The sequence below is a fragment of the Mobula hypostoma genome, chromosome 11 (assembly GCF_963921235.1).
Source record: "Mobula hypostoma chromosome 11, sMobHyp1.1, whole genome shotgun sequence".
In the NCBI taxonomy this organism is placed as follows: Eukaryota; Metazoa; Chordata; class Chondrichthyes; order Myliobatiformes; family Myliobatidae; genus Mobula; species Mobula hypostoma.
Window position 1 is genome coordinate 63168852 of NC_086107.1, and position 24064 is coordinate 63192915.

The following is a 24064-nucleotide window of genomic DNA, read 5'->3' on the forward strand; positions in this document are numbered from 1 at the left end:
TTCCAATGAACCACCAGGATTTGAAAACATTGAAGGCTTCTTTTGTGCAATTGTGCTACTTATCACCGTTTACTATACTATGCTGTTTCTCTGAAAGGTGCAGGCTGGATTTAAGCAGCACATGGATTTAACAGATGCCAGTGAATCCTGACATAGAGTTCCTTTTGATACATGCAGCCAGTCGATAGCATGCTTATTGCTTGTTGGACGCTGAAGTCATTATATAAGCAGACTGCTTAAATTGGAGTGCAGACTGTAATGCAATCAGTGGGTGACTGCTATTCATGCAGTGCAAACCTTGCACCATGGGATCTTTTATTTTCACCCAGATAAATGGATGGGGCCTGAGCCAAATACAAGAGGAAATGCATTCTTATGTTGCCTTTCACACCCACAGGAAAGCCCAAAGCACTTCACAGTATGTTGCTTTGGCTTACTTTTACAGTCGATCGTGAGACAAACCAGACAGTCATTCTGTTTACAGCAAACTTCCACAAATAAAAAAGATGAGATTAATGACCAGTGACCTTACTTTGCTGATATTGATTGACAGCAGACACCAGAACTCCCTGCTTTTTTTTTTTGATTGGTATCATTTTTTATATATATGGATCTGAAGCCACAGATGGTGTCTCAGTTTGACTTCTCATTTGAAAGATGGCACCTCCGATGCCAAGCTTTCCTTCCACTGCACTGAGAATCACTGGACCAATTTTAAACAGAAGCAATTTAAATATGCTCCTGAAATAAGTTTCATATTTGTTTCAAACATAATGAGTTCATTTATTTCTGTGTCAACCAACATGGCTGAAGGCTGAGGTGAGTGTAATACTTGTAGATATCTGGCTTATGATGTCACTTCCTTTCAAAGATAAAAAAACTCAATATCTCCAGTATTATCTTAAAAGTTAATGAGCGCACAATCTCTATCCTAAGGTAAAATTTTTGGTGGACCTCTGTCTTGAATGTATATGTTGCTGTGAGAACTCCCGTTCTAAGCTCCAAACTGACAATTTTGCTTCTGGAGCACTGCAGAACAACCCTGGGAATATCATAAAGTGTATAGACTTTGGGTTTAAAGAAGGCAAGGCAGTGGCTATACTTTATCAGGAGTTTGAAGAGATTTGGCATGTCAACAAATACACTCAAAAACTCCTATAGTTGTATAATGGAGAGCATTCTGACAGGATGCATCACTGTCTGGTATAGAGGGGCTACTGCACAGGACTGAAAGAAGCTGCAGAAGGTTGTAAATCTAGTCAGCTCCATCTTGGGTACTAGCCTACAAAGTACCCAGGATATCTTTAGGGAGCTAGGTATCTTTAGGTGTCTCAGAAAAGCAGTGTCCATTATTAAGGACCCTCAGCACCCAGGGCATGCCCTTTTCTCACTGTTACCATCAGGTAGGAGGTACAGAAGGCACACACTCAGCAATTCAGGAACATCTTCTTCCCCTCTGCCATCTGATTCTTAAATGGACATTGAAGCTTTGGACACTACCTCACTTTTTTTTAAATATACAGTATTTCTGTTTTTGCACTTTTTAAAATCTATTCAATATATGTAATTGATTTAATAGTTTATTTTTTAAAATTTTATTAATTATTATTATTTGCATTGAACTGCTGCTGCTACGTCACATGACAGTGATAATAAACCTGATTCTGATTCTGATTCTAAGTAGCAATGCTTTCGACAGTAATAGCTCACCAAAGTGGCAAAGCTAATCTTAACCTCTGTAAGGCTGAACACTGTGTGGGTGGAATCCAACTAAATAGAATTATGGTTGCTCATTTCATAAGATCATCTCTTTTCAACAGTAGAAAACCCAATACTCTCTGGAGTTATTTAAATCTCTTGATGAGTACAAAATCTCAAAAATACGGCTTTTTTAAAACCTTTTTCTGAAAGTTAGCAGATGCTTTGAAAGCTTTTGTCCCCTTAAGTGTCCAAATCAGGCATAGATTTATCAATCTTTTGATATTTTGATGAGATGCTTGTTGAGTACCAAAATGACTGCAACTATGCCAAGCTAATTAATATACAATAAAGTTAATAGCTTTCCAAACCCCAGCAGTACGATGTTTATTGTGTCTCAACGTTTCATATTATAGCACTCAAAAAACATACGTGTCAGATAAAAACGCACAAAGGTATTTCTAAGATGGTAAGACACTTTCACATCAGATACTATATAATTAATGAATTCCCAAATGTAATTGAATTGAATTGACTTTATTGCTTACATCCTGCATATACATGAGTAAAAATCTTTACGTTACGTCTCCGTCTAAATGTGCAATGTGCAGTTTATAATAATATATAATAAATAGTATGTACAACAGGATAGTCAATATAACATAGAAACACAGTTGTGTCAGCATGAGTTAAAACAGTCTGATGGCCTAGTGGAAGAAGCTGTCCCAGAGCCTGCTGGTTCTGGCTTTTAAGCTGCGGTACCGTTTCCTGGTTGGTAGCAGCTGGAACAGTTTGTGGTTGGGGTGACTCGTGTCCCCAGTGATCCTCCAGGCCCTTCTTACACACCTGTCTTTGTAAATGTCGTGAATAGTGGGCAGTTTGCATCTACAGATGTGCTGGGCTGTCTGCACCACTCTCTGCAGAGTCCTGTGATTGAGGGAAGTACAGTTCCCATACCAGGCAGCAATGCAGCCAGTCAGGATGCTCTCAATTATGCCCCCATGGAAAGTTCATCGGATTTGTAATCCACAGACAAACATGGACAAGTGTAGTGATAGCCACAAAGTAGAACAAGCAAGTCCTGTGTTTGCTCTTCCTTTAGACTGAATGCTGTTTCTTACTGATCGATTTTTATAAGTAAGTATTCTGTCACAAACGTAGGAGTGAGGGTATCAGCACATCGCTATACAGTTGGAAGAAAATTAGGCCTCTAAATAAGCCAGAACCCATTACAGCTCACATTCGATGGAAAACCAACAATCAGAATACAAATTAAGGTTTATTATCACTGACATATGTCAAAGATATTGTAGTTTTGTGGCAGCAGTACAGTGCAAGATATAAATAATTACCGTAAGTTACAATAAATAACTAGATAATGCAAAAGAGAAATAGCGAAATAGTGTTCATGGATCATTCAGAAATCTGATGGGAGAGGGGCAGAAGCTGTTTCTAAAACATTGAGTGGGTGGTCAGGTTACTGTAGCTTGTCCCTAATTCTGACAGACAGCAACATGATCATAGTACATTAACAATGATAAACCAGGTTATATTCTTTGTTGCGGCTGTACCTTGTGCTTCTTTGAAGGGCATCTCTCAGCATTCCTGTTCTGAAGATTTGCGAGTGTGTTGTGTGTAGTATATTTGGAAAAATCAATACAGGTTATTTCTAACAATGGATTCTCATTCCTGAATGGAAGGAAAACTGGGAAGAATTAGCTTTGGACTGCACTTGCATTGCTTGAAAGCATAAATGACAGATTGTTTTGTGTCTTAGCAGATGGCTCATCTCACAGGTAGATGATGGACAGAGAAAAATTCAATATTCTGTCAAATCTTACAATATCATTAATATATTTTTAAATTCATTCATAGCTTTCCACTGTAACCTTCCTATATGGATCCATTCTGAAGTCCCACCTGTGACCATGATTTTTGCTAACTTTATTACATTTCTATTACTTCAGTGGAACTTTCAATTTCATTATTCTTGTGTTATCTTCATTTCTGAAACTCTCCACTCCTGATCTGGTAGTTTGAAATATTCTGTAATCCCTTCATTTGCCACTGTGCTTGCTGCTGCCTCAGTTTCACACTCTAGAACTTCCTTACTACTGTGATAATTAAGTAAAACAAACCTCATTGGCTGAAACATTTTGGACATCATGAACTTATGCAAGATGATAAGTAATCGCAAATACAATGGATTACCATTAACTGGGCCATTGGTTAATTGGGACAGCCAATGAGACTACTCTCAAACAACAAAAAAAAATTAAGAAAGTAGATGGGATTCCCTTAATTTATTTGGGAAACTATTCTGCTGAAGTGGGACAAGAGATTGTTGCTAGTTTCTAACTAGTGTCAGTCACGTGCACTTGAGTGGCCATTAGACACTACTCCATGCTTTGAGTAAACGGTTTATAAATAATGTCTGTTGTGAGTGTTTGTGTTCAAAAAGCAGTGATTTTTGTCACTGATAGTTGATAATAGAAGCAGTAAGACAATTCAGAGGCACAAGAAATTCTGCAGATAGATGCTGGAAATCCAGAGCGAAACACACATTGTGCAGGACTGTACGTGTGTATTCAGATTTGTTTTGCTCACTGCGGTTTCATGCATTTAGGTTTTGAGATGCCAGAAACGGTTGGGAACGAAAATAAAACGATTTTACTATTTCAGAAACTACAACGAATTTGAAGGCATTAACAATCATCTTGAATGTTACAATGAAAATGAAGATTTTCAGGATGTAATCATCAAAAGCATTGCGTGAAGGCAGACCAATATCTGCACTAGGTGGCTGCACTGATATTGTTCATTTACAGGCAAAAGAACATGGCAGCATATACTGAATGAATTTCTCCATTGATAACTATCAGGAATTAATGCATAGTTTTATAGCATTGTAGTAGTATTTGTAGTGGTCTAATTTGTTCTGTATTTCATTTAAATACATAATTTGTTACTCAGTTTGTCATTTTTTATACCATTTTAACTATTCCATGAAACTTTGGCTAATTGGGACAGATGGTTAATTGGGCCAATATGTACTGGTCACAATGTCTCCATTAACCAGAATCTACTGTATTCCTTCCACTTCACAATGTAAGAGTATGTCACACCAATCCTTACGCATTTTCTGCTAATCAAGAGACTAGGGCTGATCTCTACTTTCCTGGAGTTAGTCAAAATCCTTGTCTCCCCTCCCCTTCTGTGAACTGCATGGGGCTATTAGCGACCTTCATAACGTACACCCTGATGGACTGTTCATTGTCGCCAGAGATTTCAACCATGCGAATCTCAAGTCAGTACTCCACAAATTCCATCAACATGTGGACTCTGCAATGAGAGGGGTGAACACGTTGAACCTTGTTTATACAAACATCCCTGACGCGTACCGGGCGGAGCCCTGCCCCCCACCTCAGTTACTCAGATCACATCTCTGTTATGCTAATCCCAGCATGCAGACCGCTTGTCAGGCGCTCCAGACCAGCTCAGAAGCAGGTGAAAATCTGGCCAGCAGGAGCCATCTCTGCCCTTCAAGACTGCTTTGAGCACACTGACTGGCACATGTTCAGGGAGGCTGCAACCGATGGCGACTCTACCAACTGAGAGGAGTACATGGCATCAGTGACTAGCTACATCAGCAAGTGCATCGGTGACAGCACTGTGTCCAAGACCATCACTACGTGTGCTAACCAGAAGCCATGGGTGACCACAGAGGTGCGTGCGCTGTTGAGGACACGAGACTCTGCCTTCAGAGCAGGTGACAAGGCAGCCATAACAACAGCAAGGGCCAAGCTGTCCTGGGCCATCAGAGAGACAAAGCGTGCATGCACACGCCCAGCGAATCCACAGCCACTTCCAGGACAGCGGCGACATGCCAACTACAGGACAACATCACCTGCCTGTGCTGGTGATGCCTCCCTCCCAAATGCGCTGAACAACTTCTACGCTTGTTTCGAGGTGGAAAATGACGTGGTGGCAAGGAAGTCCACCCCTCCTCCCAACGACCAGGTGATGTGTCTTACCATGGCCAATGTGAGGAGAACCCTGTGCAGGGTCAACCCATGGAAGGCTGCTGGACCAGACAATATTCCTGGAGGAGTGCTCAGAGGATGTGTAGACCAGCTGGCAGATGTTCTCACTGACATCTTCAACATCTCTCCGAGTAGCGCCGTTGTTCGAACATGCTTCAAGGCTACCAGCATCGTCCCCCTGCCAAAGAAGTCTTCAGTGTCCTGCCTCAATGATTACCGTCCCATTGCACTCACATCCATCATCATGAAGTGTTTCGAGAGGCTCGTCATGAGGCACATCAAGACCCTGCTGCCCCCCTCACTGGACCCCCTGCAGTTTGTGTACCGTCCCAACTGCTCAACAGACGACACCATTGCTATCACCCTCCACCTGGCCCTAACCCACCTGGACAAAAAAGACACGTACGTTCGAATGCTGTTCATAGACTTCAGTTCAGCATTTAACACAATCATTGCTCAGCACCTGATTGGAAAGCTGAGCCTATTGGGCCTGAACATTTCCCTCTACAACTGGATCCTACACTTCCTGACTGGGAGACCTCAGTCAGTCCAGATTGGAAGCAGCATCTCCAACACCACCACACTGAGCACGGGGGCCCCCCAGGACTGTGTGCTCAGTCCACTGCTGTTCACTCTGCTGACCCACAGCTTGAATCACATCAAGTTCGCTGATGACACGACCGTGGTGGGTCTCGTTAGCAAGAACGATGAGTCAGCATACAGAGAAGAGGTGCAGTGGCTAACAGACTGGTGCAGAGCCAATAATCTGTATCTGAATGTGAACAAAACAAAAGAGATGTTTGTTGACTTCAGGAGGACACAGAGCGACCACTCTCCACTGAACATCGACGACTCCTCCGTAGAGATTGTTAAGAGTACCAGATTTCTTGGTGTTCACTTGGCGGAGAATCTCACCTGGTCCCTCAACACCAGCTCCACAGCCAAGAATGCCCAGCAGCGTCTCTACTTTCTGCGAAGACGAGAAAAGTCTATCTTCCACCCCCCCCACCCCCATCCTCACCACATTCTACAGAGGATGTATCGAGAGTATCCTGAGCAGCTGCATCACTGCCTGGTTCGGAAATTGCACCGTCTCGGATCGCAAGACCCTGCAGCAGATAGTGAGGTCAGTTGAAGGGATCACCGGGGTCTCTCTTGCTGCCATTACAGACATTTACACCAAACACAGCATCCGCAAAGCTAACATCATTGTGAAGGACTCCACACACCCCTCATACAAACTCTTCTCCCTCCTGTCATCTGGCAAAGGGTACTGAAGCATCTGGGCTCTCGTGACCAGACTATGTAACAGTTTCTTCCCCCAAGCCACTAGATTCCTCAATTCCCAGAGTCTAGTCTGACACCAACCTACACACACACTCAACTGAACACGACTCCATTCCCTTTGCAATTTTTGCTCATTTCTTTCTCAACTTCTGCTAAAAGATTGTTTACATTTACACCATTTATTATTATATTGTAATTTGTCTTTTACTGTGCCTATTGTCTTGTTTATTAATTATTGTACTGTCTTGCACTGTTTTAAGCACTTTATGTAGTCCCGTGTAGGTCTGAAGTCTGATGCAGTTCTGTGTTGTTTCACGTAGTCTAGTGTAGTTTTGTGATGTTTCAGGTAGCACCATGGTCCTGGAGGAATGTTGTTTCATTTTTATTGTGTACTGTACCATCAGTTATGGTTGAAATGACAATAAAAGTGACTTGACTTCTTTCAACACTTCCATTGAAATCAAATCAATATCTTTTAACTAAGGTTTTTTCCCATTGAAGCCTAGCATTTATTTCCTTGCACTTTTATAATAAGCTAAGGAAGATATGAAGATGATATATGCTTTTTATTGTGATTTTTTTTAAATGAAATAAAAATCAAAGCACTAAACCTGCTGAAGGAAATGCAACAGCAATATATATTTTTCAGACATAGCCAAAGATGTAAAACTTTAATAAGCTCACTTTTTATCCTGCTAAAGAATGAGCAAGCTGCAGAAAACCAAGGTCACTAAATTCTGGTTAGAAACTCTATTTAATTATAAGTAAAAAAATTCCAACTGAAAATATAGCAGCTGAGATGAAAAAAATAATTGAATGATAAAATAAAGAACTTTTGAAATTTTACTCTTCGGAATGTTTAATGGCAAGATTAATATATCACTCAAGAATTCAAAGATCAAAGTGAAAATTGCTTGATGAAATAGTTAGCATTATTACTAAGTATTATAAATTCACCAGGGATTTAATTTCACATTTCAATTGCATTACAAGGTTGCATTGAAGACAAATGCATGTTCCCGTACTTCAAGTCTAGTTGCGCCCTAGCATGTGCTGCTGGGAAAGTTGCCGTTGAAAATTCTTCAACAGAATTAGTGTGGACCTGTGATGATTTGCAGTATGTATTTCAAAATTCTCTACTTGCTGCAGAGTATCTTTTAAAAAACATTCACTGGCATCAACGTCATCAGGAAAGGTAGCATTTATTGCTCAGCAACCCACACAAAATGCTGGATGAACTAGCAGACAGGCAGCATCTATATGTAAAAAAAAGAGTAGGGTCGACATTGAGACTTTGGATTTCCAGCATCTGCAGATGTCCAGGTATTTGAGCATTTATTGCTCATCAAATTGCACAATACCCAATTACTGTTGGATATTGTGGGTCTGGAGAAACGTATCGGGAAGGATTGGAAGATTTCACTGAAAGGATACCAGTGGAATATATAAGTGTCTACAACACTCCAATAGTTCTATTGAATTTAAATTTCCCAACTGCAATGGGAGGGTTTCCTGTTCAATGGTCAGGACTTAAATGGCAGTAGAACATTACCATCCTCTATACTGCATCACTATTTATAAGCCAAGCAGCCTTCTGCTAAAAATGACTATTGCATGATGTTTTACACATAATGTGGTTAATTGATTGTGTAGTAGCTACTCAAACAAGCCAACGTCGCTCAGAGATTAGGCAGAGGGGTGGGGTTAATCCGCCTTCCATAGAATCCAATGAGAATAATGTTCAAAGTAGAAGAAATGTACTTGATCCTTTATGAAATAACTAGCAAAACAAACTATCTTTAAGCAATAAAACTAATGAAATTAAGACCATAAGATATAGAAGCAAAATTAAGCCATTTGGTCCTTTGAGTCTGCTCTACCATTTCATCATGGCTGATCCAATTTTCCTCTCAGCCCCATTCTTCTGCCTTCTCCCTGTATCTCTTCATGTCCTGACCAATCAAGAATCTATCAACTTTTGCCTTAAATAGACATGAAGACTGTCTCCACAGTTGCCTTTGGCAAAAAATTCTACAAATTCACCACTCCCTGGCTAAATAAATTCCTCCTCATCTCCACTCTAAAAGGACACCCCTCTATTCTGAGGCTGCGTCCTTTGGTCTTAGACTCTTCCACCATAGGAATCATCCTCCTTACATTCACTTCGTAAAGGCCTTTCACTATTCGATAAATTTCAATGAGGTCACCCCTCATTCTTTTGAATTCTAGTGAATACAAGCCCAGAGACATCCAATGCTCTTCATATGACAAGCCATTCAATCCTGGAATTGTTTAAGTGAATCACCTTTGAATTCTCTCCAGTTTCAGCACATCCCTTCGAAGTTAAGGAGCCTAAAAATGCTCACAATACTCCTAGTGAGGCTTCACCAGTGCTTAATACATCCTTGCTAATATATTCTAGTCCTCTGGAAATTAATGCTAGCATTACATTCGTCTTCTTCACCACAGACTCAATCTGAAAATTAACCCTTAGGAAATCCTGCACAAGGACTCCCAAGTCTCTTTGCACCTTAGTTTTTTTTTAATATTTTCTCTCCATTTAGAAAATATTCAATCCTTTCATTTCTCCTACCAAAGTTCATGACCATACACTTCCCGACAATGTATTTCATCTGTCATTTCTTTGCCCATTCTCCTAATCTGTACAAGTCCTACTGTAGCCTCTCTACTTCCTCAGGACTACTTGTCCCTCCATCTATCTTCATATAATCTCCAAACTTTTCAAGAAAGCCATCAATTCCATCATTCAAATAATTGGAATATAGCATAAAAAGAATCAGTCCCAAAGCAGACCCATATGAAACACCACTAGTCACTGGCAGCCAGCTAGAAAAGACTCCCTTTATCCCCACTTTTTGCCTCCTGCTAATCAGACACTGCTTTATCCATGCTAGAATCTTTCCTGTCATACCCTAAGCTTACAGCATGACAAGCAGGCTCCTGTGTGTCATCTTGTCAAAGGCCTTCTGGAAATCCAAGTACACAACATCAACAGATTCTCTTTTGTCTATTTTGCTTGTTATTTTTTCAAAGAATTCCAACAGATTATCTGGGCAGATTTTCCGTTGAGGAAACTATGCTGAAAATGGCCTATTTAATCATGAGCTTCCAAGTAGCTTGAGCCCTTATCCTTGATAATCGACTTCAACATCTTCCCAACCACTGAGGTCAGACTAATTAGCCTATGGTTTTCTTTCTCCACCCTTTCCCTTCAAGAAGAGTGCAGTGACATTGGCAATTTTCCAGTCTTCCGGAACCATTCCAGAATTTAGTGGTTCTTGAAAGATAATTAATAATGCCTCCACAATCTCTTCAGCCACCTCTTTCAGAACTCTGGGGTGTACACCATCTGGTCCATGTGACTTATCTACCTTCAGACCTTTCAGTTTCCCAAGAACCTTCTCTCTAGTTATGGTAACTTCACACACTTTATGCTCCCTGACACCTGGAACTTCCATCATACTGCTAGTGTCTTCTACAGTGACTAGTGATGCAAAGTACTTATTCAGCTCATTCATCATTTTGATGTCCCACATTACTACCTCTCCAGCATTGTTTTCTTTAGCCAGAGGGTGGTGAATTTGTGGTATTTGTTACTACATGCAGCTGGGGAGGTCAGGTCGTTGGGTGTATTTAAGGCAGAGCTTGATAGGATCAGCCATGATTGAAAGGCAGAGCAGACTCTATGGGCCAAATAACCTAATTCTCCTCCTATGTCTTGTAGTCTTATGCTATCCTGGGACATTAAGCTCCCTGCTATAATCTTTCATCCACGATTCAGTGATGCCTACCACTTCATACCTGTCAATCTGCAACTGTGCTGCAAGTTCATCTCCCTTAATCCATGTACTGCACGCATTCAGATACAACACCTTCAGTCCTGTATTTTTCCTTTTTCATTTTGTCGGCCTTTTACATTGCAATTCATCTTGTTGATTGCAATTTTTCCCCATCAACAGTCACTCCTCACTACACATTGCCTCTGTTTGTAAACCAGCTACCTCACCTTCAGCACTATTATCCACCTTTTCTATGATACTTCTTGCATTGAAATATACACAGCTGAGGACACTAGTCATTCTATGCTCAACCTTTCAATTCCCAACTTTGTCTGAGGCCTTACCAACATCTGCCTCACACAACCTCTCCATCGACTGTTCTGGCACTCTGGTTCCCATCCCCTGCAAATCCAGTTTAAAACCCACCGTGCAGCATTAACAAACCTTCCTTCTAGGATGTTAGTCCCCCTGCTGATCAGGTGCAAACTCTCCCTTCTGCACATGTCCCACCTTCTCTGGAAGAGAGCCCAATGATCCAAAAATCTTATGCCCTCCCTCCTACATCAACTCCTTAACCACGGATGAAACTGTATAATCTTCTTAGTTCTGGCCTCACTAGCACGTGGCACAGGTTGCAATTTGAGATCACACCCTGGAGCTTCTGCTCTTTAACCTACCACCTACCTCCTTGAACTCCCTATGCAGAAACTTAGTCACTCATCCTATCCATGTCATTGGCACCTACATGGACCATGACTTCTGGCTGTTCACCCTCCCACTTAAGAATGCTGAGGACTCAGAGATATCCTGGACCCTGGCACCTAGGAGGCAACATACCATCTGGGAATCTCCTTCTCAGCCACAGAACCTCCTGTCCATTCCTCTGACTAATGAATCCCCTATCACCTCATCTCCTCACTTTCTGGGTCACAAAGGTGGAATCTGTGCCAGAGACCTGACCACAGTACCATTGTGACTTTCTTCCATTAGGGCATTTCCAAACCCCCAACCTCAGTATCCGAAGTAACCTATGTTGTTCAGGGGGATGGCCACAGGGGTATTCTGCACTGGCCCTAAATCCTGACTATCACCCAGTTTCTTGTGTCCTGCACCTTGGGTATAACTATCTCTTTATATGTCCATTCTATCATCCATTCAGCCTCCCGAATGTTCCGGACTTCATCCAGTTCCATCTCCAACTCCTTAACACGGTTTGTTAGAAGCTGCAGCTGGATGCACTTCTCACAGTTGAGGTTGTCAGGGACACTAGAGATCTCCGTGCCTTCCCACAGCCTGCAAGAGGAGCATTTCACTATCCTGCCTGTCATACCTTCTGTCCTAGCTGAACAGATATGAAGAAGAGCAGGGGGGAGAAAAAACTTAAGCTTTTCTTTCCTTTGCTTTTCGAGTGAAGCCTTTCTTTGCAGAAGCCTCGAAGAGCTAAAGCCTCAAGATCACCACTCTAAATTAAGCGAAGTTAAAACACAAACAGTTAAACGACATTAAATAGTCAATGTTAGAACAATTTTTGGGTTTAGCAGCTTTTCATTTAGCAAATGACGACTTTGGCTACCAATCTTCACATCTTAATATGTATTGTGCATTTAATTTGGAGTGCAGTAGACAATGCTGATTAAAATTTATTTGGATATCTGTGGTGTGCGTGGAAATATGGAGGTGTGAAAGTTCTGTGTAGTTTCAAAGAAAGCATTGTCCATACTTTGTAAATATGGAATTGTCCTTTGATGTTTCACACATAAAATATCGAGCCCCACATTGGGCCAGCAAACCATTCAATCGAAAGCGTCTCTATATGATGCCTGCTGTACCTTGTTTTGTCAAATAAAGAAACTGCTTTGTATCTACCAGTACTTTTTTCTGGTGGCTTCATTCACACAGCAACAGTCAACAAAAAGATTTCACCCCGACCTACTCACTAGTTCTAAACCAAGCAGATTGATTTTAAAAAGCATGAGCATGTAATTAAAACTCTTCACTTCTACCACACCCCCGGCCACTTGACTAATTACCATAATAACCATAACAAATATGCAACACAGAATATAATGCAGATAGAAAATAGATACTTGGCTCCTACAGATCTCAAACCACTTTTCTCAGTCAACATTTTTTTAAAAAATTGCCCAAACTCAGTGCGCAACAGTTTTTGAAACACTTGGTCATTCCATGTGGAACTACATTCCTTTGAATGCATTCTGAGTAAATTCCTCTTCCATGTCCAGACAACTCAGCAAAACTCTCTCCTAAACCTGAAAGGTGGCACTAAAAAGACATGTGAGAGAGTGATAGGAGCTTCACTGATACCCAAATCCTCACATTGGTGATTCCTCTGCTAACATCTAATTTGTATCCTTGAACGGCAAAGAGCTCAGCTGGCAAAATCTATGATAAATTGGAGAGTCACCTGTTAAAGAACAATACGAACACTCACCATTTTGAGAGTCAGAGTTCCTACATAAAATTGTGCAGTGGCTTTGCCCTACTTCATTAAGTATTAGAGAGATTAATGCATCACACCTTTCTCTTATGCAACAGATTATACTACATAGGCCTACCAACAGTTAATGTATTGTTTCATCACCTCTATGTAAAATATTCCTTAAGGTATCAGGAACTCATCTGGGTCAGAATATGTAAATACCTTTGCCAAATTTGAGGCTTTAGCTGAGCCATTTACAGGGAAAGAAATTCAAAAACCTAGAAATAAAACATATGGTATTACTCATCGAAAGATACTCGATTACAAAGATATGACAAGAAGCAGCTTGCTTTGGCATTGGAAACACTCATTTTGGAAGTGAAAAAAAATTTCCACATCTCTTTATGGTCTATTAGTGTCCTTCTACCATCCTCTGGTGGGAGACACTTTATAGTGCTGAAATAATATTTAATTCCGTATTTATTTAATTACCTTAAAATGCAATGTTGTTACTTTGGGGCAGTAATAATAACGATCTTCTTCAGTTGGGCTGGACACTCATCTCTATCATGCAAATAAAACTAAAGGAAAAGAAGATCACTTTTTTCTGCCGTTTAGTATAATATTATTCTAATTTCTACATTTGTTGGCATGGGATTCAGTTTTAATTGGTGCTTATATGCTCAATAACTGCTCCATTTTTATTTACTAAATGTTGAATTTAAATTTGTCAAACATATGAATCTTACAGGAAATCCATTTCATTCTTCCTACATTTATCATCTTGGGTTCTACCACCTCCCTACCCATAAGGAGCAATTCAGTGGATAATTAGTTGACTGAGATACTGGAGGACTTGAGAAAACCTGAATAGAGCCGTAGAGTAATTCAGCATGGAAATAGGACCTTCAGCACAACCCATTCAACCTAACCCAGATGTCTCTCCAAGCCTGTCCATTTCCCTGCATTTGGCCCATATCCTTCTAAATAATGTCTATCCATGAACCTGTCCGAATGTCTTTTTAAACATTGTAATTGTAGCACCTCTGCTACCTCCTCTGACAATTCATTCCATATACCCACCACCCTCTGAGTGAAAAATTTTTCTCTTAGGTTCTTTTTAATTTTTCCTTTCTCACATTAAACTGACGTCTTCTAATTTTACATTCCCCTACTCTTGAAAAAAAAAGACAATAAGCATCCTTCGTATCTGCACTCCTAAAGTCCTACAGCAATTAGAATGGATACAGGCCCCTCAGCCCAACAAATCCCTGCCCACCAAGCTAGTCCCGATTTCCTGCATTGATTCATGTCCTTCTAAACTTCACCCCCACATGTACCATCCAAATACATCTTAAATGATACTATTGTACCTGCATCAACCACTTCCTATGGCAGCTCATTTCCATATACTCGCCATTCTCTGCTTGTGAAAAAAAAAACGATCCTGACGTCCATTTTCATCTTTCTCCTCTCACCCTAAATCTATGCCACCAGATTTTTGGACCCCCCCCCACCACACTCTGAGTAAAAGACTATTACCATCCAGCTTCTGTAATTTTAAACATTTCTGTAAGGTTGAAAAATCACTCTAAGTTCACTCCTCAGCCTCTTACACCTTAGGGGAAAAACAAAGTCCTAGTCTATTGAGGCTCTTCTTATAATGCAAGCATTCCAGACCAGTAACATCAAACATTTTTTTCTGCAATCTTTCCATTTTAATGACATCCTTCCTGTATGTAAAGAGAAAATGTAAGCTTCATTTACTGTAGATGCTGTTTGACTTGCTGAGATCCTCCAACGTTTTGTATATGTCACTCTAGGTATATGAGAGCAAGGTAATTTTTGGAGTATAATACTTAAAATAGCTGTCAGAAAAATAGATGATTTTTCTACCTTTTTAGTTTCCTCTAATGAAATATTCACTCTTCCATCAATGAAATTCAGCAGTGTTAAATTCTATAACTGTCATGCAGTCGTATCAGAAAATCAGCTGATAGGTTGTTTCAAGCATGATGGAGAATTTGTCATAGTTCTTCTGCAGACCTTGGCTGTCTCATTGGCTTCTGTTTCTTGAGGGGATTCCGGACAACCTCAATGATGTTGAGATCAGGGCCCTACAGAGGCCACACCATCTGTTGCAGAACTCCTTGTTCTTCTTTTCTCTGAAGATCATTCTTTATGGCCTTGGCTGTGTTTGGAGTCATTGCCCTGCTGCAGAATGAAGTTAGGACCAATCAGACCCCTCCCTGATGATATTCTGTGATGTACTTCTCAGCATTGAGGATTCCATTAATTCTGACCAGATCACTAACTCAGTCTGCAGAAATGCAGTCCCAAACCTGCAGGAAACCTCTGCCGTGCTTCACTATTGACTGCAGACACTCATCCATGTAGTGCTCTCCAGCTCTTCTACAATCAAACTGCCTCCTGTTTGAGCCAAAAATTTCATATTTTGACTCATCAGTCCAGAGCATTTGCTGCCATTGTTCAGCACCCCAGTCCTTGCGTTTTCGTGCGTAGATGAGTCTCTTGGCTTTGTTTCCAGTTTCAGAAGAATGGCTTTTTGGCAGCAACTCTTCCATGAAGACCTCTTCTGACAAGACTTCTCTGTACTGTACAGAGGTGTACTTGGACTCCAGTGGTTTCTGTGAGTTGAAATCTGATAGCAGAGCTGGACTTCTTCCAGCTTAGAAAGGAAATGTTTGATGCATCTCTCATCTTCTGTAAACAGTTTCCATGGCCTACCACTGAGTTTCTGGCCTTCAACTTGCCTATTTCTTTGTCCTTCTTCAGAAAAGCTTGGACAGCACATCTTGAAACACCAGTCTGCTGCAAACTTTCTGCTTGGGAGAGACTATACTGATGCAGGATGATCACCTTGTGTCTTATTTCTATGCTCACTCTTGCCATGGTGTAGGAGTGAATGTACCCTCACCTTTTAATTTCTGTCTCTGTCTGTATCTTGTTTTACGGCGGTTGGCATGCAGCTTAATGGTGCATTACCGCCACCCTCTGCTCCAGAATGTGCAGTAGACATACATTCTAAATCCCTTCACCCAATCGTGCGCGCACACGTACACACACACATACATATATATACATATATATATATACATACACAAACCTACACTTCACCCTCCCATCTTTGACCATCCTAGTATCCTATTCCTGTTTATTCATCATATTCTATAAAAAACCCCTGTACCCCTTAAAAACGCTAAAAATACCCGAACTTGTGCTCTCTCACCCATGCCCAGCAACCCTTTTAATGTGAATTCCTGCATCCCCAACTCCCTTAATTTATTTCTCATCATCTCTCTCTGTATCCCATACTTCCTGCAACTCAGAACTACATGTTCTACTGACTCCTCTTCCTGACGTTCCTCACACAATCCTGTCTGGTGCTTCCCTATCATTTTCAATGTTTTGTTTAATGCACAGTGCCCCAGCCTTAACCTAGTCCACACAATTTCCTCTCTTCTGTTTCCATTACCTACCCTAGTAACTGCAACACTCTTTTGTATTTGATATAAATGCCTCCCTTTCCCTTCCCTGTCCCATCTTTCTTGCCACATTCGGTTGACTTTTTCCCAGATTACACACTTAACCTCTGCTTTACTGATACTAATGTGCATTTCCACATTTTCTTTCTTTAATGCCCTCTTTGCCAACTCATCCACTCTCTCATTCCCCTTCACCCCTACATGTGCTGGAACCCATAGAAATTTTACCTGACCTCCCTGATTTGCAATTCTTGTAACTAACTGAAGGACTTCATAAAGTACATCTTGCTGACTGTTTGTGTGAAAAGACCTTAAACTTGCTGGAACTGAGGATGAATCTGAACATATCAATGCTTTGGTTTGTCTGGCTTTCTGCACCCATTGCAACGCAACCAACACTGCCAGCATCTCCACTGTAAACACCCCTAACTTATTAGATGTTCTTCTGCTGATTCCAATTTCTTTTGCTGGTATTACCACCCCAAACCCTGTCACTCCTGTTTCAGGTTCCTTTGCACCATCTGTATAAATGTGAGTATAATCACTATACTTTTCCATCACATGACAGTTAAATGCATTTACCAAATCTGTTTTATATCTTTCTTTCCTTTTCACCTCTAACAAATGCCAGTCTATGTCAGGCCATGTAAGCTTCCATGGAGCTACAACCGGATAAACTACTGAAGGACTTATCCTCAGATCAAACACTCCACATTCTTTCGCGATATCATTCCCTACCCGACTAAAGGTATCCCTCTGAAACCTCCCATTTTCCCAGCACTCCTGCAACACTCCTTTAGTAGGGTGAGAATCATTGTGCCCCTGCAAGTTAGCCCAGTAGTTTGCCATCAGTTGCATCCTTCTTAGTTCCAAAGGCATTATTCCCATTTCTACCTGTAAGTGCTGACACTGGTGACATTTTAAAAGCCCCACTGCACACTCTCAAGGCCTGAGCCTGAATCACATCCAGTTTCCTTATAAGAGACCTAGCTGCTGATCCATATACTATATCTCCATAATCCAATACAGATCTTACTAAAGCCACATACATTCTCTTCAAAGCTGAACAACTTGCTCCCCATTCCCTACCAGTCAAACATCTCATCACATTTATTACTTTTTTACATTTCTCAACTTTCCTGATATGGTCTGCCCATGTTAATCGTGAATCAATTATAACTCCCAGAAATTTAAATGATGCAACCCTTTCTAATTCAACCCTATACATCCTTAACTTCTTCCCTACCTCAACCCTTTTCCTGGTAAAAAAATACAGTTTGAGTTTTATCTACTGAAAATCTACATCCCCGATCATAACCCCACTCCACCACTTCATCAATTGCTTCTTGTAGTTTCCTGATTATATGGTCCATGTTCCTGCCTCTTTTCCACAAAGCCCCATCATCCGCAAACAGTGACCTACCTATATCCACTGGTACCTTTGTGAAGACATCATTGATCACAATGATGAAAAGTAACGGGCTAATCACACTACCTTGAGGTGTGCCATTTTCCACTATGTACTGTTTTGATAATTCTGATCCAATCCGAACTTGAATTTTTCTACCAAACAAAAAATCTTTAATCCAATTAAAAACTCTCCCACCAACCCCCATCTTGTGTAATTTAATTAATAATCCTTCCTTCCACATCATATCATAGGCTTTTTCAATGTCAAAGAACACTGCCACTACTGACTCTTTACTTGCCTGGGCCTTCCTTATTTCAGTCTCTAACATAATCACTGAGTCCATGGAATTCCTTCCCTTTCTAAAACCACTCTGATAACTTGCCAGCATTCCCCTTTTCTCAAGCTCACATGATAACCTTTCTGTTATCATCCTTTCCATTATCTTACATATACTTGATGTTAATGCAATTGGTCTGTAGCTAGTGGGTTTTGACAGATCCTTGCCAGGCTTCCTTATTGGAATTACTATTGCTTCTTTCCATGCACTTGGTAATCTTCCCTCCTCCCACACTCTGTTATAAAAATGCAGCAACTTCAAGAGCGCTCCTTCTCCTAGATTTTTTAGCATCACAGAGCATATCAGATCTTTCCCTGGGGAGGTTGGTCTCGATCTCTTTATTGCTCTCACCATTTCTGCTAATGTAAATGGATCATCAATGATATCATCTGTTCCTTCCCTCCTATTTAACACACTTGGGTATTGGCTCATTATTCTTTCCCTTCTTCTTCTCCCTTCTTCAGACAAATTTTCTGAACTGTGCATCAGTACAAATGACTTGGCCATGATCTCAGCCTTATCCCTACTGGAGACTGCAGTTTCCTCCTCAGATATCATTACTGGATATTCCCATTCCTTTCTATCTCCTCCCATCCTCTTAATCATTCCCTATATCTCTCCCACAGGTGTTGTTCTTCCTACCTTGTCGCAAAAACTCCTCCAACTTGCCCTTTTAGCTTGACGTATAGTTCTTCTCACCACTGCCTGTGCTTTCTTATATTGAACCAAATGCTGCATATTATGGTAACATACATCAAAGTTGCTGGTGAACGCAGCAGGCCAGGCAGCATCTATAGGAAGAGGCGCAGTCGACGTTTCAGGCCGAGACCCTTCGTCAGACGAAGGGTCTCGGCCTGAAACGTCGACTGCGCCTCTTCCTATAGATGCTGCCTGGCCTGCTGCGTTCACCAGCAACTTTGATGTATGTTGCTTGAATTTCCAGCATCTGCAGAATTCCTGTTGTTGGCTGCATATTATGGGTTCTTTTAACTAGCCTGAATGCTCTATTTCTGTTTTTTACAGCCTGACAACATTCCTCTGTCCACCATGGTACCAGTTTTCTATTCATCCTATTTTTTTTACTCCTAGGTATAGATCCTTCTGCTGCCATGATAATTGCTGAAGTCACCTGACTGTTTAATTCATCTACATTTCCAGAAATATCAATCTTTGTCAACCCTTCTTCACTGAATTCCTGGAACTTACCCCAATCAGCTTTTTCAAACACCCACTTTGGGGTTTCGCCACCTGGTCTTACTTCAACTCTTTCACCCACTGAACACAAAACTGGGTAGTGATCACTGGCTACTGTTGAAGCAGTCCAAACTCCCCAGTTACTAATGCCAGCCAAGGTATTAGACACTAATGTAATATCTAACACTGACTCAGTCCTGTTGTTATATCTATCCTTGTGCCGCTACCATCATTCATACACACCAAATCCCTTTCTTCCATCAAATCTTCAATTACCTTTCCATTTGGATCTGTAATCTGATCCCCCCATATTGTGCTATGAGCATTGAAATCTGCACACCACACTACTTTATGTCTGTTTTGTCCTTGTGTCTTTAATAGGCTGTCCAAATCCAACCTTTTACATAGATTGTAGTAGTTAATTATAACCACTCCCTCCCCTCTCTCCCACACTTCCACCACTATGTATTCCTGATCATCTCCTTTTTCCAGTACCCTATATGGTATACCTTGCTTGATTAACGTAGCACAACCCCCTCCTCCCCCTAGATTTCTATCTTTCCTTATCATTGTATACCCATATACCACAAAGTCTAAAGTGGGTTTCAACCAAGATTCCTGAATACACACTACGTCCGGTTTTACAACCATTTCTTTAATAAAATGCTTGAATTCCTGGCTATTGGCCAGTAAGCTCCTTGCATTCCATTGTAAAAGAATCACCATAATTAGTATTAACCAACACATGACCCTTCCTGGCTTGACTGATTACTGAGGTTCTCCCTCACTTCCTCCCATGTCAGTCCTACTAACCCTAAATAGTTTACTGTTGCTTTTACCACCAGCTGAATTTTGTCACTTTTTGACTTTACCTCAGCCGTACTATTAATCACTCCTACAATGAATGTTACTAGAGCCTTTGTCTACATAAATCCTGTCATTTGTTCTTTGTTGCATCTCTCGTATCCCTATTGCTCCCTGATCATTAGGAGCATTATTCTGTTCTCTTGACATTCTTACAGCTTCTGCATAAGTGATCTTTCTTTTCACTCTTATTTCTTGAATTTTAGTCTCCCGTCTCACAACCTCACACCCACTATATGCCACATTATGAGCTCCTCCACAACTGCAGCATTTTGGTTGAACTCCTGTTCCGCACTTTCCATATTCATGATCACCCCCACATCTAGCACATCTCCTCTGCCTTTTACAGTTTTTAGCCACGTGTCCAAACCTTTGACAATTATAGCACCTCAGTGGTTTTGGCACATACACCCTTACTGGGTAACTCATGAAACCCAGGAACATCTTCCTTGGCACTCTTTCTTCTTCAAATTCAATCAATACTGATTCACTTTCCTTTTTCACTCCCTCCTTTGTTGTTTTCAGTCTTTGAACATTCATTACTTTCCCTCCTTTGATATTCCTCTTTATCTCCTCCACCCCGTGATCACTTCTTTACAACCACTATTTTGTGCTCCCACCCTCCCAGTGTATTCCACCTTGCATTTTCCTATCTCTTTTAGCTTGAGTGCTTTCTCAAGTTGTTCCTCATTCACACATCTTACCAATAAGTTGCCATCATTAAGGACTTTTGCAAATACTATTTCTCCTATCTTATTTGTCAGAGTTGTTGTTAGCACAAACTGGTTAATTTTCTTCACATGTCCCTGAGTCTTCTCATTAAACCTAATTATGACAACACCTCCTCTCTGAGCTTGTTCATCTTCCTCACTTTCAGAGCTTTCTCCACTATCATTTCTTATTCTTTTATTCCCTTTGTCTTGGTTTTTATTCATCCAACTCCTCACTACCTCCTCATTCCCTTTATTTCTCCCTTCACAATAATCCACCTCTCCCCAGCTGCCTACCTCTGGTCCCAAGTCTCTATCCCTCTCCTTCTCCACTTTCTTTCCCTCAACCCCATCTCTTATCTTGTCCACCATTACCGGACCCACACAACCCCCTCCCAGGAATTTCCGTTCCTTCCCCACTCTCTTTCCCTCAACAGGTTCCAAACCACATTCACACATCAAGCAAAACACAGCCAGCTTCCAGTCAAGCCAACTCCCAGCACAGCCAACAACGACCCACCTTTTTAATTTGATTGTCCTTCTCCCAGTTTGATTCCTTCTACACCTGTTTCTGTTTCAGTTAATCAGCTTCATTCATTCAACTTGTTACATTATTGATCATTAGCACCTGTTTGTTATCTTTGTTTAATAATGACTGGCTATATTCCTACAAAGTAATTGAGTGTTTATTTGAAAAGTGGTATATTACATAATATGTTATTTTCTTTGATGAAATAGAGCAATTGAATTGACTTAACTTTATTACTTACATCCTTCAAATACGAGGAGAAAAAAATCTTTACATCTCTGTTCAAATGTGCAATGTGCAATTATAGTACTTTATAATAAATAGTATATACAACAGGATAGTCAATATAACATAGAAATACAGTTGCATCAGCATGAATTAAGCAGTCTGACAGCGTAGTGGAAGAAGCTGTCCCAGAGCCTGTTGGTCCTGGCTTTTATGCTGTGGTACCGTTTTTGGAAAACAAATGCTTAGAAAACTAAAGTTTGCTCTTTTCTACTGATACACTAATGCAGAAGACAAAAAAATAAACATCTAAAACAAAACCTATAATAAAAAATCTCAGGTGCCTGGAACTTTTCAACAGTACTATACATATATTAAATAAGTAGTACAAAAATGAGGAAAATGTACTGAGGCAGTGTTCATGGGTTTATTGTCCATTCAGAAATCTGATGGTGGAGAGACCATAAGACTATAAGACAAAGGAGCAGAAGTAGGCCATTCGGCCCATCAAGTCTGCTCCACCATTTTATCATGAGCTGATCCATTTTATCCTATTTAGTCCCACTGCCCCGCCTTCTCACCATAACCTTTGATGCTCTGGCTACTCAGATACCTATCAATCTCTGCCTTAAATACACCCAATGACTTGGCCTCCACTGCTGCCCGTGGCAACAAATTCCATAGATTCACCACCCTCTGACTAAAAAAATTTCTTCGCATTTCTGTTCTGAAAGGGCGCCCTTCAATCCTGAAGTCATGCCCTCTCGTACTAGACTCCCCCATCATGGGAAACAACTTTGCCACATCCACTCTGTCCATGCCTTTTAACATTCGAAATGTTTCTATGAGGTCTCCCCTCATTCTTCTAAACTCCAAGGAATACAGTCCAAGAGCGGACAAACGTTCCTCATATGTTAACCCTCTCATTCCCGGAATCATTCTAGTGAATCTTCTCTGTACCCTCTCCAACGTCAGCACATCCTTTCTTAAATAAGGAGACCAAAACTGCCCACAGTACTCCAAATGAGGTCTCACCAGCGCCTTGTAGAGCCTCAACATCACGTCCCTGCTCCTATACTCTATTCCTCTAGAAATGAATGCCAACATTGCATTCGCCTTCTTCACTACTGACTCAACCTGGAGGTTAACTTTAAGGGAATCCTGTACGAGGACTCCCAAGTCCCATTGCATCTCAGAACTTTGAATTCTTTCCCCATTTAAATAATAGTCTGAAGAGAGGAAGAAGCTGTTCCTGGAACATTTAATGTATCTCCTCCTGTACCATCTCATTGATGGTAGCAATGAGAAGAAGTTAAATCCTGGATGATGGGGTTCCTTAATTACGGATGCCACCTTTTTGAAGCACTGATTTTTGAAGGTGTCCTTAATACTGGGGAAGCTAGGTGCCCGTGATGGAGCTGGCTGGGTTTGCACCTTTCTGCAGCTTTTTGCGATCCTCTGCAGGAGGACCTCCATACCAGATGGTGATGCAATCAAGTTAGAATGCTTTCAACATTACATCTGTAGAAAGTTGTGAGTGTCGTTGGTGACATAATCACCAGAACAGCGGTGTGTATATCACTACACCAGGAATAGAACTAAAAGACAAAACTATCACCCCTTTGTTGGGGTGTTTTTACTCTAATTCTATTTGATTGGCATGGGATTCAGTTTCAATTGGTAATTATGCTTGTTATATGGCCAATAACTGTTCCATTTTTGGTTACTAAACTGTATCCAGTTAGATGATAAATGTGCTACCTAACTTTATTATTCATCAGCATCTGTGAAGGAAAAAATAATATAGGATTGAAAATAAATACTAGTTAAATTATCTTCTACTCGTTCGGCCTGCTCCATTTTAAGAATCTAATCAAACCATTTTTATCACATTTTAAAACCCATACACACTTGCTATGAATTCACATGGGATGAGAGTGATCTTTCACTATTTAGCCTCTTGAAAGCTGTGAGAATTTTGAAGTTTTCCCCGGTATTATACTTGTGAAAATAAAGCCTT

General features: G+C 40.7%; 1 protein-coding gene across 2 annotated transcripts in view; it reads right to left on the reverse strand.

The window, feature by feature from the left end:
• LOC134353795 (N-acetyl-beta-glucosaminyl-glycoprotein 4-beta-N-acetylgalactosaminyltransferase 1-like) overlaps positions 1 to 24064 on the reverse strand; it is an 897506-nt gene that overhangs the window by 211870 nt on the left and 661572 nt on the right. The gene's annotated exons all lie outside the window — the stretch shown is intronic.